At 33.4% G+C, this 15438-nt stretch overlaps 1 long non-coding RNA gene across 1 annotated transcript in view; it reads right to left on the reverse strand.

Annotated features, from left to right (window-relative positions):
- Nucleotides 1-2210: 2210 nt before the first annotated feature.
- Nucleotides 2211-15438, reverse strand: part of LOC148763632 (uncharacterized) — an 86942-nt gene continuing 73714 nt past the window's right edge. Inside the window, exons 3-4 of the long non-coding RNA XR_016025471.1 lie at nucleotides 3317-3384; nucleotides 2211-2582 (exon numbers count right to left, since the gene is read on the reverse strand). This is a non-coding gene — a long non-coding RNA (uncharacterized LOC148763632). The remainder of the gene's footprint in view (nucleotides 2583-3316; nucleotides 3385-15438) is intronic.

The following is a 15438-nucleotide window of genomic DNA, read 5'->3' on the forward strand; positions in this document are numbered from 1 at the left end:
AAAACTCAGATTCATTTGAATCATGTATGCCTCACGCATTTTCGAATTCCAATTCCCATAATATATTAAGAAAGTTTCATTATCTGACTTCATTATCAAGGTTAACTTCTATCATCCTTTATTCCACTCTTTCATATGAATATAACATCATTCTTCCTTAACTAATTTACAAATTGTACTTGAAATTACAAGACTTGAAACTAAATTCTCCTCAAGTACTTTTTAATGTTAATACTTATACCACTCTCAGCTTATAGCTTCCTTTTTATAACTACATAACTTAGTGCTTGCTTTCACAAGATCCATGGCAGAACTTCTCTTGAGTATTTCCTTAGGGATATTTATTTTAAATTTATGTCTCATAACATATGATCATTTAACCCGTAACTTAGCCATTTGGCTCCTTAGCAAGTTTCAAAGTCACGCATCTTATGCCCATCATGTATAACTTATAATTCTTTCTCAAGGGCGTGTAAACATTCTTGAAACACTTAATCACTTATTTACTCTTTTATACACCAAGTATATCATTTCCATAAAAGCATGCCCAACTACTCATGCTTCAATTTATCTCCATGGGTTTCTAGCATGTCACCTAGTTTACTTGTGTTGTTACTAATCCTTTCCTTTCAACAAGGTCAAGACAAGATCAGTATATTCTCATAACAATATTCTATATAAACTCATTTGCTATATCATTATTGAAATCTTTATTTACATTTTCCTCACTTGCTATTGACATCTCTTATCAGTATCTCATACATTCATCTAACCTTTCGCTCGCTTCCTCTTTAGTCTTTAACAAGACTTAATCTCTTGTCTTCTTTATTTCTTAAGATTTGACTTCAATCATCATATTATTCATCTTAACACTCCACATGTTAATTTATTTTTATGTAGCCATCTCAAAAATTCTCTAACTTTTCTTTCTCTTACATGCCAATATATATAAGGCAATAATAAAAAAATAAAAAAAAATAAAAAAAAAACTTTGCAATTTCACTCATCATCTTTATCTTAATACCTCCCAATGCACTTAAGACTCCAAACAACAAAGCTTAGCATGAAAACCAATGACCATTCTTCAACTCGTGTGTTTCATCTTCATGCCACTCTCAATTTGCTCTGCTTTCTAGCCATTAGGGGTTCTTAACGTGACAGCGTTTGATAGTCAGTACTGTGGCGTTGCAACGGTTTGAATTCACTTTATCTTAGCAACTCTTCCACCTTTAAAGCTACTACCTCAATTATTCACAATCGTGTGGCTTCCCTTCGAGTCTATACCACAATTAGCAAGACTAACTTTCTATCACAAGTGTGAAATCAAAACATTGATTTAACGTATTTTTTTTTTTTTTGCCACTAGCATTCATATATCTTTACCATAACATTTAATACGAGTTTGTTTAAGCAAAGATCTCCAAATTTATTCATAGCTACATGTATCTCAAATTGCTCATCACTTATCATCAGTCCATAAATCCCACTCGAAAATACCCTTTCCATATTGTATAGTGATTTCACCATATAGCATCACTGCACGATGTTCCTCCATTCTACTATCATGGATACTCCATAGAAATTAATTAAAAGATTTACGTACCCTAACTAATGCTAATTCCATTTAATCATATCTTAAATACTTCAAACTTGTAAATTACAACTCCAAATGTATGTCCATATATTGATAATCTTTATATATTTCATGATCATGAAAACTACAACTTACAAACTAGCTTTCTATCATACGTACTTTATTAGAGCACTAATTTCAACTTATTTAATCTACCCTTGGTGGTATGTCAAAATCATCCCTGTCTCGGTTGCAATCCAGAGGAATCTCTCCTCTGTATATCCGTATGAGCTGGTGGAGATGGAGCAGCTACCGTAGCCCGTCCTAACTGTGGACAATCTCTCCTAATGTGACCCAGTTGATCACAATGAAAACATCGTGCAGGCCCTCTGCACGGCCCAACATGATAATTCCCACAATTTCTGCATCTACGTGAACTTCCTGAAACAGAAGAGTTTTTGCCCCTGTTTGGTGGCTGACTAGAAGATACACTTAGATTTCTCCTTTTTGCTAACTCAGCTCGCAGACTCTTATTTTCATTCGCAAGCTTCTCGGCTCTTAAAGCCATTCGCACCACCTCTTTAGCCATGGTTGCGTCCGACTCACCCATAAAAGAAACACAACTATGTTGCCTAGCCTCTTTAAGCTTCTTAGAATCAGAAACATCCAGCACTGGTGGTGGGACAGGAGGTGGGGATGGTGGTACTGAAGGAGCAGCCAGAGGAACTGTAGGAAGAGCTTGACCAGCTTGAGCCTGGCCAGCAATAGCAGTAAAGAAGGCTGCTAATGCCTGAACTGCCTCAAGAGGCATAGCAGGAATACTAGTAAGTGGTAGAGGAGGTGGAGGATGTGGAGGAGTCTTGGTTTGTTCAGCAGTAGGTGCTGCCCGAATGGTGGATGCAGTCAATTCCTCCTCTATTGCACCTAACTGACGACGTTGGAAACGACCTCTTCCCCTTCCAGCTGATCTAGTGAAAGGTGGTTGTTCGCGTCGAGGAGACATAATAATCTATAATAGGGAACAAAGTGAGTTTAGGCAACCTCAGGCTCTATATGCTTATGCATGTATTTTATTCAACCTAACCTAACTTAACTCGGGGCCACACTGACACTGTAAATTTTTAAAACAGCTTTAAAATAACTTTAAACCCAAAACTCTAATCTTTCAAACCAACAGCTCTGATACCAACTTAATTGTCACGACCCGGAACTCCCATCGAGCCCGTGACAACCGCCGCGACGTCTCAATTTACATTCATTACCCGGAATGTCAACCGAGACCCCGCAAGGCTTTAATATCAGCTTCTCATTTCCCCTGTGGGTAACTGTTTCCAAATACCACATTTTAAAAGATTTTAAACTATTTCCAACTTAAACAAATGAAATATTAATTTCCGTCTCACAGGGGTATTTTTGTCATTTATCCCAAAAATCTCAAAAATCATCTAAAAATATAGTATGTAAGTGGAAAACACATATTTCTTAATCAAAAATAATTTTGGATGTCTAAAACATTCGTTTAAAATGGAATTATGACTGTTATAATAAAATAAAAATATTCAATAAAATATTCAATTTTCACATAAAACGATATTTTAAGAACACTGCATAAATAATTTTTTATAGCGTAAAAGCAAAATAAATTCTTACATACCGTAATACAGATAACCAAAGTATAGAATTTAATTTACAGTGACACGTGGGCCCACGAATGATCAAAAGTATCAAAAGAAATGAACCTACAGTCTTTGGATGTGGCAAGTTCAACTGTAATCCTTGCCGATATCAGTTATCTACAATCTATTCTGAACCTGAAATGGGTGGAAATGAGGGTGGTGAGATTATAAAATCCCAGTGAGTAAACAAACATCACTCAAAATATCTAAAGTCGAGTAAAAGGAGACTATTAAAACATTTCATCAAACTGTAATTTATCATCTTTCAACTTATTTCAACCAAATGAAATCAATTTATTTAAAGCAAGTAATCAGTATGGCTTATGAATTTCTTAAAAAGCTTGGCTCATGCCAAAAATTATTATCATACTCAGTTATTTGGGATACCTTGGCCGAGGGCTATCCCAACTGAGTCCGCCAAGGCTATTAGAAAGTCATGTTTTTATTTTGAAAACATAGCCATTCCTTGACGTTGGCCGAGTTCCCCTTCACGAGGTGGTTTGGCGTGAAGTGAACTCTAAAAGTTATACCTCAGGAGTTACCCTACTCGCCTCTCCAACCGAGGTAAAAATATAACAGGATTCCGTGCCCCTCTAATAGGCTAGTCCACAGAATCCAGCCCACTGCAGCAGGTCAAACCCACCATACAATAAAATTTTGACAGCATGACAGGGCTAATATATTACTACCCAGCTTGCAAGGGTAAAATAAAGCAATTCATACAATTCATAAAAACATAGCCCAGCCAGTCATACCAATACAATAACATAAGCCATTAATTCAATTTTAAATTTACAACATATCAGTGGTCTCCAATTACTCTATTTGCAAAATCGTTATTTCGTTTCAAGACAATTTATAAAATATTTTCATTTAAACTCATTTTGTTTACAAAACATAAAAATTTACCATTTGAACTCATTTTCATAAAATTCACCAAAACCGAATAAAAACATACTTTAGATAATTAAAATGATGGTAAGGTTACTCACCGTGTCTAGAGTGGGGATTTTTGAAATACTCAGACTACTAGTCCTCGGGTGCAATTCCTTTGCCTTTATCGGAGGACTCACCACCTTGACACAGTAAAAAATCGAGAAATTCACCACATTGGTAGTAAATTGAAATTAAACTAATTTAGACTACTAATGCTTGATATGGAATGCAAAAATGTCTAAATTTTTGCCTAAATGCGGTGTTAGCCTATTTCGGTCTTTTACCCGATAAATTGATATACGCGTCCGTTTAAACTCCAAATTAATTTTTTTCAGTTTCTATACCTCAATTGCACCCAAATTGACTTAATGTCCCTCAGTGTGGTGCAAATTATCAGTCCCGATAACAAATTATGAAAATACCCCTAGTGGGTAAAAATTTGTATTTTTGCTCCAAAAATTTCCATTATTTTTCTAGACTCATAATTCATCATTATTCATCATAATTCCTCAAATAACCATCAAGATCAGCAGCCAATATTCCCCTAGAAAATTCAGCATAATGGGTTTCAATGGGAGAAAATTATATTTCTAGCTTATTTTTGCTATATTTCAATATAACTTAACTAAAATCACTTAATTCAATTAAAATCAACCAAAAATCAAGCTCAAAACTCATCCATGGAGGTTTGGCCAGCATGGGTGTCCATACCCACTTTCTAATTTTGCATGGAAATGAGAAAAAAATGCATGGGTAGTGAAAATCACAAGGAAAATCAATGAAATTTACCTTTTTAATGCTTGATTTCTTGATTTCTCTTGATTTTCTCCAAATTTTTCAGGTAGGATTCTTGTTTTTTTTTTTCCCCTTTTCTCCCCTGGTTTGGACAGCTGAAGAAGATGAGAATTCCGGAATTTTTACCTTTTTAAAGGCTAAAATAATATAATATTATTTTATTTATTTTTTTAATGTTTTATTAATTCCTTAAATTCTAGCCATCCATTTGTTTCCAAATTTTCACCATACACTTGTCCCAAATATCCATAGCTTAGGTAAAATTCTCAGACTTATCCAAAGTCTTGGTGGAGTAATTTTTGAAATTTACACTTTTACCCCCGTAAAAGTCAAAAATTACATTTTTGCCCCAAAAATTGAAAAATTGCCCATAGACATATTTTTCATCCCTTATACTCATACCATTCTCCAATTTGTCAAATTTGATCTAAATTCTCTCAAAATCTCAAATTTTGTCCGCGAGTGGCAAAATTACGATTTTGCCCCTACACTCTAGAAATCACTGGAATTAAACTTTTTCACTCCCAAACCCTCAAATTATACTCCAATACTCAAATCATACTCCAATAAGTCAAATGGGGCTAAAAAAATTCTTTTCTAAAAATTTCCATTGTGTCTTTGGGTGGCAAATGACCATTTTGCCCCTGGACAGTAAAAATTCTAGTTTGACTTCAAATTGATCCTCGAACTCCAAATCACCATATTAAACCATTCTGGGACTTTAATATTCTTAATTTCATTTTAAATTCTCTATTTGATCTAGTTCGAGACTTAAATTAACTTAATTGTACCATTTGGTACATTGTCGTCTTTTAACGATTTTTCTTTCAGGGCTTTCCAAGTATGCAAGCATATTGTCAATCATATGAATGACATGGAAAGTATTTTATAAGATCGGGCTTGACACTCCATATACTCAATTTTCCCAAAACAATATTTGATTTCAAAACCAGTATAAATCTCATTTTTATTAAAAAACATTTTAATTGGAAAACATAATATTTTATAATTTAAACTCACCATTCAATAAAAGCATCAAACAAGTATAATAACTCTAGATATTTAAGACGATAAGTTGTCCACTCACTGTATTAGGAGTAGAAATACTCCTATTTTCAGTCCATGACTACAGTCCTTTACCCGTATCCAATGGCTTACCACCTAACCATAATCCATGACACATATTCCAATTAAATTGTGTCTAACAGTCATAAGCTATTTCAGACTCAATATATATGCATGATATGAAATGAAAAATGCACAGGTAGCCATCTAGACCCGACATTGGCTTAAGTCGATTTTTCATCCAATAAATTGGCCAATGCGTCCAATTTCACTCCAACTTGCTCCATTTCTTTTCCAATCCCTCAATTCACCAAACACAACTAATTAACACACAATTAGGAAAAATTTATCTTCACTTTTCTTCTTGAAACTTTCGGCCAACAATGGTACACTAACTCCGTGATTTTTCCTACTTAATTTTCTCTCCATAATTCATTAATTCCTGCACCAAAAACTATTATTTCTTAATCAAATCACCTAGAATAACATCCCATTCTTCTCATTATTCACTTAGAGAATTCAGCTATTGATGGGCACCAAATCTTTGGTGGTTTTCTTCACTTGTTTTCATGCTACACATCATTAATCACCTAAAAACACTAACATACCTAAAAATCAAACCAATCCAAGATCATTCTCTCTCCATACCCATTTTGACCAGCCATGAATTCATCATGAAAACATGTAATTTAACCATGGAAATTAAGGAAAAATGCATGGGTAAGGTAAATCACTAGCAAAATCAAAGAAATTTTACCTTTGCTTGATCAAATCCTTGAATTCCAACACTTTCTCTTTGATTTGTCCCACCTAGGGTTTGTTCTTCCTTGGTTTCTCTTCTCTTCTGGTTTGGCTGATCACTATGGGAGAAATGGGCTGATTTTTTTGCCTTTTTATAAAGAGATAATAAAATAATAAAAACATGACACATGGCATTTCCTTATTGGTTTAAATTTTAAATATTTAACTTTTAATTTTTTAATTCTCCAGCACACATTTCTCATGTTTATCCATTTCCATGATGAATAAAATCCCTTGGTCTGGAAAAATGTCGAGGTGAAAATTTACCGATTTGCCCCCGAGGTGGCAAAATTACCATTTCGCCCCTATACTTCAATTTATACCGAAATTAAAATTTTTCACTTCTAAACTTCAAATCATACTCCAATACTCAAATCATACTCCAATAAGTCAAATGGGGCAAAAAAAAATCTTTTCTAAAATTCCCATTTTGTCCCCAAGTGGCGAATGATCATTTTGCCATTGGATAGTGAAAATTTCAGTTTGACTCCAAATTGATCCTCGAACTCCGAATTACCATTTTGAGTCATCCCTGAACTGTGAAACTCTTAATTTCACCTTAAAATTCCTATTTGAACTAGTTCGAGGCTTAATCGACTTAATGATACCATTAGGGGCAATATCGTCTTTTAACGATTTCTCAAACTTCCTAAATATGTAACCATTCTATTGAGCATGTAAATGACGTCGTAATTATTTTATAGAACAGGGTTTGACAGGTAAGCTAGGTATCAAGGAGAATTAAAGAAATTCTAACTTACCTAGCTTGTTTCCTTGATTTCTTCACTTTTTCTTTAAATTTCCACCTAGGTTTTCTTGTTTTTCCCTTTGTTCTTCCTTTGTTCTTGTTGCTGGTTGCCTAGGCCAAATATGGTGAGAGAATTGGGGATTTCATGGGCTGATTTCTATAGAAAATAATAAAAAAATCAAGCATGCCATGTGTCACATACTTATTGGCCCAATTTTTTAACTTTTTGACTTTTTCTTCTTAATTTTTCATCACAAATATTTTGGTATTTATCCAATCCTACCACAATTAAAATCCCTTGGTCTTGACAAGTGCTGGGGCAAAAAATTTACCGATTTACCCCCAGGCGAAAAAATTACGATTTTGCCCCTATATTTCGAATTATACCGAAATTAAATTTTTTCACTTCTAAACCTCAAATCATACTCCAATAAGTCAAATTATACTCCAATGCGTCAAATGGGGCCAAAAAAAATCTTTTCTAAAATTTCTATTTTGTCCCTAGGTGGCAAATGACCATTTTGCCCTTAGATAGCGAAAATTTCGGTTTGACTCCAAATTGATCATCGAACTCCGAATCACCATATTAAACCACTCTGGGACTTTAAAATTCTTAATTTCATCGTAAATTCTCTATTTGATCTAGTTCGAGGCTTAAATCAACTTTGTTGTACCTCTAACTACAATACCGACTTTTGTAAATTTTTCGAGACTCTCCTAGCATGCAAACATACTATCCATCACATGTATGTCATGACAAATATTTTTATAGAGTCGGGCTTGTCATCTTCTCCCCCACTTGGATCAACCATATGATCCTTCTTCATGACTGATTTCGACATCCGGCTAAATATTAATATTTTAATATTATTCATTAATAAAATATTATTTTATTCTAAAAATTTTATCTTGTCTCCTTGGTACCCAAAATACCTTATTATGCCTCACTTGACTTTCGAATCGCCTTTTATCTCACAAATTCTCCTCCGATAAAATTATTATTATTTTATTATTATTTTTTCACTTGCGAAATATTTTATCCTAAACTACTCCTTTTATCTTTTATCACTTTTAAACATTTTAATTAACCTCAATTTGCATTCGATCAACTTTATTAATCACCATATCAAAGTATAGGGTATTTCACATGTACATAGTCCTCTTTCTTTCTTTGGAACCATTCCAACTAAACTATGTAGTATGCATCATATGCATTTGTCACATTTCATTGTGTCATCCACACCTTTTAAATTTTGGCACTTTTTTTGTATACACATTGCATCCCATGTAATTGTATCACCAAAGAATTGTATTCACTCCTATTAACCTTCTCATGTGTATGAGATAAGTACAGTTGTGCATTCTATTAAATCCAACCCTTTGGTAACCATTTAATAGAACAAAGTGTATAACTTCAACGAAAAACATATTTAGTAGTTCATCTCATATGAATAATACATCTCCAATATATCATACTAAATCCATGGAGTTCTTATCATATGATTATGCATCTCTATGCAAAATCTTAAGAGTTAGATTCCAATGTAACCATGTAATAACTAAGAAACTCCTTTCTTAGTGTCATCATACTCCCATTAAATCCAACATGTGAGAGTAATAATCAAACTCTTTTGAATTTTTTATGATTTTACATACATACATCTCAATGTATGCTTGGAATCATATTGGTTTGGAATAATACTGTCAAGCCCGACCTTATAAAATACTTTCCATGTCATTCATATGATTGACAATATGCTTGCATACTTGGAAAGCCTCGAAAGAAAAATCGTTAAAAGACGACAATGCACCAAATGGTACAATTAAGTTAATTTAAGCCTCGAACTAGATCAAATAGAGAATTTAAAATGAAATTAAGAATATTAAAGTCCCAGAATGGTTTAATATGGTGATTTGGAGTTCGAGGATCAATTTGGAGTCAAATCAAAATTTGTACTGTCCAGGGGTAAAATGGTCATTTGCCACCTAGGGACACAATGGGAATTTTTAGAAAAGAATTTTTTTGGCCCCATTTGACTTATTGGAGGATTATTTTAGTATTGGAGTATAATTTGAGGGTTTGGCAGTGAAAAAGTTTAATTTCGGTGATTTCTAGAGTGTAAGGGCAAAATCGTAATTTTACCACCCGCGAACAAAATTCGAGATTTGAGAGAATTTAGATCAAATTTGACAAATTGGAGAATGGTATGTGTATAAGGGATGAAAAATATGTCTATGGGCAATTTTTCAGTTTTTGGGGCAAAATGTAATTTTTAACTTTTACGGGGGCAAAAGTGTAAATTTCAAAAATTACTCCACCAAGAGTTTGGATAAGTCTGAGAATTTTATCTAAGCTATGGATATGTGGGACAAGTGTATGGAGAAAATTTGGAAACAAATGGATGGCTAGAATTTAAGGAATTAATAAAACATTAAAAAAATGAATAAAATAATATTATATTATTTTAGCCTTTAAAAAGGTGAAAATTCCAGAATTCTCATCTTCTTCAGCTGTCCAAACCAGGGGAGAAAGGGGGGAAAAAAACAAATAAGAACCCTACCTGAAATTTTGGGGAAAATCAATAGAAATCAAGAAATCAAGCATTGAAAAGGTAAATTTCATTGATTTTCCTTGTGATTTTCACTACCCATGCATTTTTTTCTCATTTCCATGCAAAATTAGAAAGTGGGTATGGACACCCATGCTGGCCAAACCTCCATGGAAGAGTTTTGAGCTTGATTTTTGGTTGATTTTAATTGAATTAAGTGATTTTAGTTAAGTTATATTGAAATATAGCAAAAATAAGCTAGAGATATAATTTTCTCCCATTGAAACCCATTATGCTGAATTTTATAGGGGAATATTGGCTGCTAATCTTGATGTTTATTTAAGGAATTATGATGAATAATGATGAATTATGAGCCTAGAAAAATAATGGGAATTTTCAAAGCAAAAATATAAATTTTTACCCACTAGGGGTATTTTCGTAATTTTCTATCAGGACAGATAATTTGCGCCACACTGAGGGACATTAAGTCAATTTGGGTGCAATTGAGGTACAGAAACTGAAAAAAATTAATTTAGAGTTTAAACGGACGAGTATATCGATTTATCGGTTAAAAGACCGAAATATGCTAACACCGCATTTAGGCAAAAATTTAGACATTTTTGCATTCCATTCAAGCATTAGTAGTCTAAATTAGTTTAATTTCAATTTAGTACCAATGTGGTGAATTTCTCGATTTTGTACTATGTCAAGGTGGTGAGTCATCCGATAAAGGCAAGGGAATTGCACCCGAGGACCAATAGTCTGAGTATTTCAAAAATCCCCACTCTAGACACGGTGAATAACCTTACCATCATTTTAATTATCTAAAGTATGTTTTTATTCGATTTTGGTGAATTTTATGAAAATGAGTTCAAATGGTAAATTTTTATGTTTTGTAAACAAAATGAGTTTAAATGAAAATATTTTATAAATTGTCTTAAAACGAAATAACGATTTTGAAAATAGAGTAATTGGAGACCACTGATATGTTGTAAATTTAAAATTGAATTAATGGCTTATGTTATTATATTGGCATGACTAGCTGGGCTGTGTTTTTTATGAATTGTATGAATTGCTTTATTTTACCCTTGCAGGCTGGGTAGTAATATATTAGCCCTGTCATGCTGTCAAAATTTTATTGTATGGTGGGTTTGACCTGCTGCAGTGGGCTGGATTCTGTGGACTAGCCTATTAGAGGGGCACGAAATCCTGTTATATTTTTACCTCGGTTGGAGAGGCGAGTAGGGTAACTCCCGAGGTATAACTTTTAGAGTTCACTTCACGCTAAACCACCAAGTGAAGGGGAACTTGGCCAACGCCAAGGAATGGCTATGTTTTCAAAATAAAAACATGACTTTCTAATAGCCTTGGCAAACTCAGTTGGGATAGCCCTCGGCCAAAGTATCCCAGATAACTGAGCATGATAATAATTTTTGGCATGAGCCAAGCTTTTTAAGAAATTCATAAGACATACTAATTACTTGCTTTAAATAAATTGATTTCATTTGGTTGAAATAAGTTGAAGGATGATAAATCACAGTTTGATGAAATGTTTTAATAGTCTCCTTTTACTCGACTTTAGATATTTTGAGTGATGTTTGTTTACTCACAGGGATTTTATAATCTCACCACCCTCATTTCCACCCATTTCAGGCTCAGAATAGATTGTAGATAACTGATATCGGCGAGGATTACAGTTGAACTTGCCACATCCAAAGACTGTAGGTTCATTTCTTTTGATACTTTTGGTCATTCGTGGGCCCACGTGTCACTGTAAATTAAATTCTATACTTTGGTTATCTATATTACGGTATGTAAGAATTTATTTTGCTTTTACGCTATAAAAATTATTTATGCAGTGTTCTTAAAATATCATTTTATGTGAAAATTGAATATTTTATTTAATATTCTTATTTTATTATGACAGTCATAATTCCATTTTAAACGAATGTTTTAGACATCCAAAATTATTTTGATTATAAAATATGTGTTTTCCACTTACATACTATATTTTTAGATGATTTTGAGATTTTTGGGATAAATGACAAAAATATCCCTGTGAGACGAAAATTATTATTTTATTTGTTTAAGTTGGAAACAGTTTAAAATCTTTTAGAATGTGGTATTTGGAAACAGTTACCCACAGAGGAAATGAGAAGCTGATAGTAAAGCCTTGCAGGGTTTTGGTTGACATTCCGAAAAATGAATATCGATCGAGATGTCGCGGCTGTTGTCACGGGCTCGATGGGAGTTCTGGGTCGTGACAATTACAATTTGCTACATATAAATTGGAGAGATATGGACCAAATCATATCACTATGTGAATTTTCTTTCTTTTTTGAACAAACATTTCTATGTTCTATTCATAAGAAAGTTCCATTTCACATGTATCTACATTCATCTTTTGAATGATAATTAATAAGTAAGAGTTGTCACGACCCGGAACTCCCATCGAGCCCGTGACAACCGCCGCGACGTCTCGATCGACATTAATTACCTGGAATGTCAACCGAAACCCCGCAAGGCTTTAATATCAGCTTCTCATTTCCCCTATGGGTAACTGTTTCCAAATACCACATTCTAAAAGATTTTAAACTGTTTCCAACTTAAACAAATAAAATAATAATTTCCATCTCACAGGGGTATTTTGGTCATTTATCCCAAAAATCTCAAAATCATCTAAAAATATAGTATGTAAGTGGAAAACACATATTTCATAATAAAAAATAATTTGGATGTCTAAAACATTCGTTTAAAATGGAATTATGACTGTTATAATAAAATAAAAATATTAAATAAAATATTCAATTTTCACATAAAAAGATATTTTAAGAACACTGCATAAATAATTTTTATAACGTAAATGCAAAGTAAATTCTTACATACCGTAATATAGATAACCAAAGTATAGAATTTAATTTACAGTGACACGTGGGCCCACGAATGACCAAAAGTATCAAAAGAAATGAACCTACAGTCTTTGGATGTGGCAAGTTCAACTGTAATCCTCGCCGATATCAGTTATCTACAATCTATTCTGAGCCTGAAATGGGTGGAAATGAGGGTGGTGAGATTATAAAATCCCAGTGAGTAAACAAACATCACTCAAAATATCTAAAGTCGAGTAAAAGGAGACTATTAAAACATTTCATCAAACTGTGATTTATCATCCTTCAACTTATTTCAACCAAATGAAATCAATTTATTTAAAGCAAGTAATCAGTATGGCTTATGAATTTCTTGAAAAGCTTGGCTCATGCCAAAAATTATTATCATACTCAGTTATCTGGGATACCTTGGCCAAGGGCTATCCCAACTGAGTCCGCCAAGGCTATTAGAAAGTCATGTTTTTATTTTGAAAACATAGCCATTCCTTGGCGTTGGCCGAGTTCCCCTTCACGTGGTGGTTTGGCGTGAAGTGAACTCTAAAAGTTATACCTCGGGAGTTACCCTACTCGCCTCTCCAACCGAGGTAAAAATATAACAGGATTCTGTGCCCCTCTAATAGGCTAGTCCACAGAACCCAGCCCACTGCAACAGGTCAAACCCACCATACAATAAAATTTTGACAGCATGACAGGGCTAATATATTACTACCCAGCCTGCAAGGGTAAAATAAAGCAATTCATACAATTCATAAAAAACACAGCCCAACCAGTCATGCCAATACAATAACATAAGCCATTAATTCAATTTTAAATTTACAACATATCAGTGGTCTCCAATTACTCTATTTTCAAAATTGTTATTTCGTTTCAAGACAATTTATAAAATATTTTCATTTAAACTCATTTTGTTTACAAAACATAAAAATTTACCATTTGAACTCATTTTCATAAAATTCACCAAAACCGAATAAAAACATACTTTAGATAATTAAAATGATGGTAAGGTTACTCACCGTGTCTAGAGTGGGGATTTTCGAAATACTCAGACTACTGGTCCGCGGGTGCAATTCCCTTGCCTTTATCGGAGGACTCACCACCTTGATACAATACAAAATCGAGAAATTCACCACATTGGTACTAAATTGAAATTAAACTAATTTAGACTACTAATGCTTGATATGGAATGCAAAAATGTCTAAATTTTTGCCTAAATGCGGTGTTAGCCTATTTCGGTCTTTTACCCGATAAATCGATATACGCATCCGTTTAAACTCCAAATTAATTTTTTTCAGTTTCTATACCTCAATTGCACCCAAATTGACTTAATGTCCCTCAGTGTGGTGCAAATTATCAGTCCCGATAGCAAATTACGAAAATACCGCTAGTGGGTAAAAATTTATATTTTTACTCCGAAAATTCTCATTATTTTTCTAGGCTCATAATTCATCATTATTCATCATAATTTCTCAAATAAACATCAAGATCAGCAGCCAATATTCCCCTAGAAAATTCGGCATAATGGGTTTCAATGGGAGAAAATTATATCTCTAGCTTATTTTTGCTATATTTCAATATAACTTAACTAAAATCACTTAATTCAATTATAATCAACCAAAAATCAAGCTCAAAACTCATCCATGGAGGTTTGGCCAGCATGGGTGTCCATACCCACTTTCTAATTTTGCATGGAAATGAGAAAAAAATGCATGGGTAGTGAAAATCACAAGGAAAATCAATGAAATTTACCTTTTTAATGCTTGATTTCTTGATTTCTCTTGATTTTCCCCAAATTTTCAGGTAGGGTTCTTATTTGTTTTTTTCCCCCTTTTCTCCCCTGGTTTGGACAGCTGAAGAAGATGAGAATTCTGGAATTTTTTACCTTTTTAAAGGCTAAAATAATATAATATTATTTTATTCATTTTTTAATGTTTTATTAATTCCTTAAATTCTAGCCATCCATTTGTTTCCAAATTTTCACCATACACTTGTCCCACATATCCATAGCTTAGATAAAATTCTCAGACTTATCCAAAGTCTTGGTGGAGTAATATTTAAAATTTACACTTCTGCCCCCGTAAAAGTCAAAAATTACATTTTTGCCCCAAAAACTGAAAAATTGCCCATAGACATATTTTTCATCCCTTATACTCATACCATTCTCCAATTTGACAAATTTGATCTAAATTCTCTCAAAATCTCAAATTTTGTCCGCGAGTGGCAAAATTACGATTTCGCCCCAACATTCTAAAAATCACCGAAATTAAACTTTTTCACTGCCAAACCCTCAAATTATACTCCAATACTCAAATCGTACTCCAATAAGTGAAATGGGGCCAAAAAAATTCTTTTCTAAAAATTCCCATGATGTCCCTGGGTGGCAAATGACCATTTTGCCCCTGGACAGTAA

Source organism: Theobroma cacao, chromosome 3, assembly GCF_053813885.1.
Source record: "Theobroma cacao isolate CCN51 chromosome 3, ASM5381388v1, whole genome shotgun sequence".
NCBI lineage: Eukaryota > Viridiplantae > Streptophyta > Magnoliopsida > Malvales > Malvaceae > Theobroma > Theobroma cacao.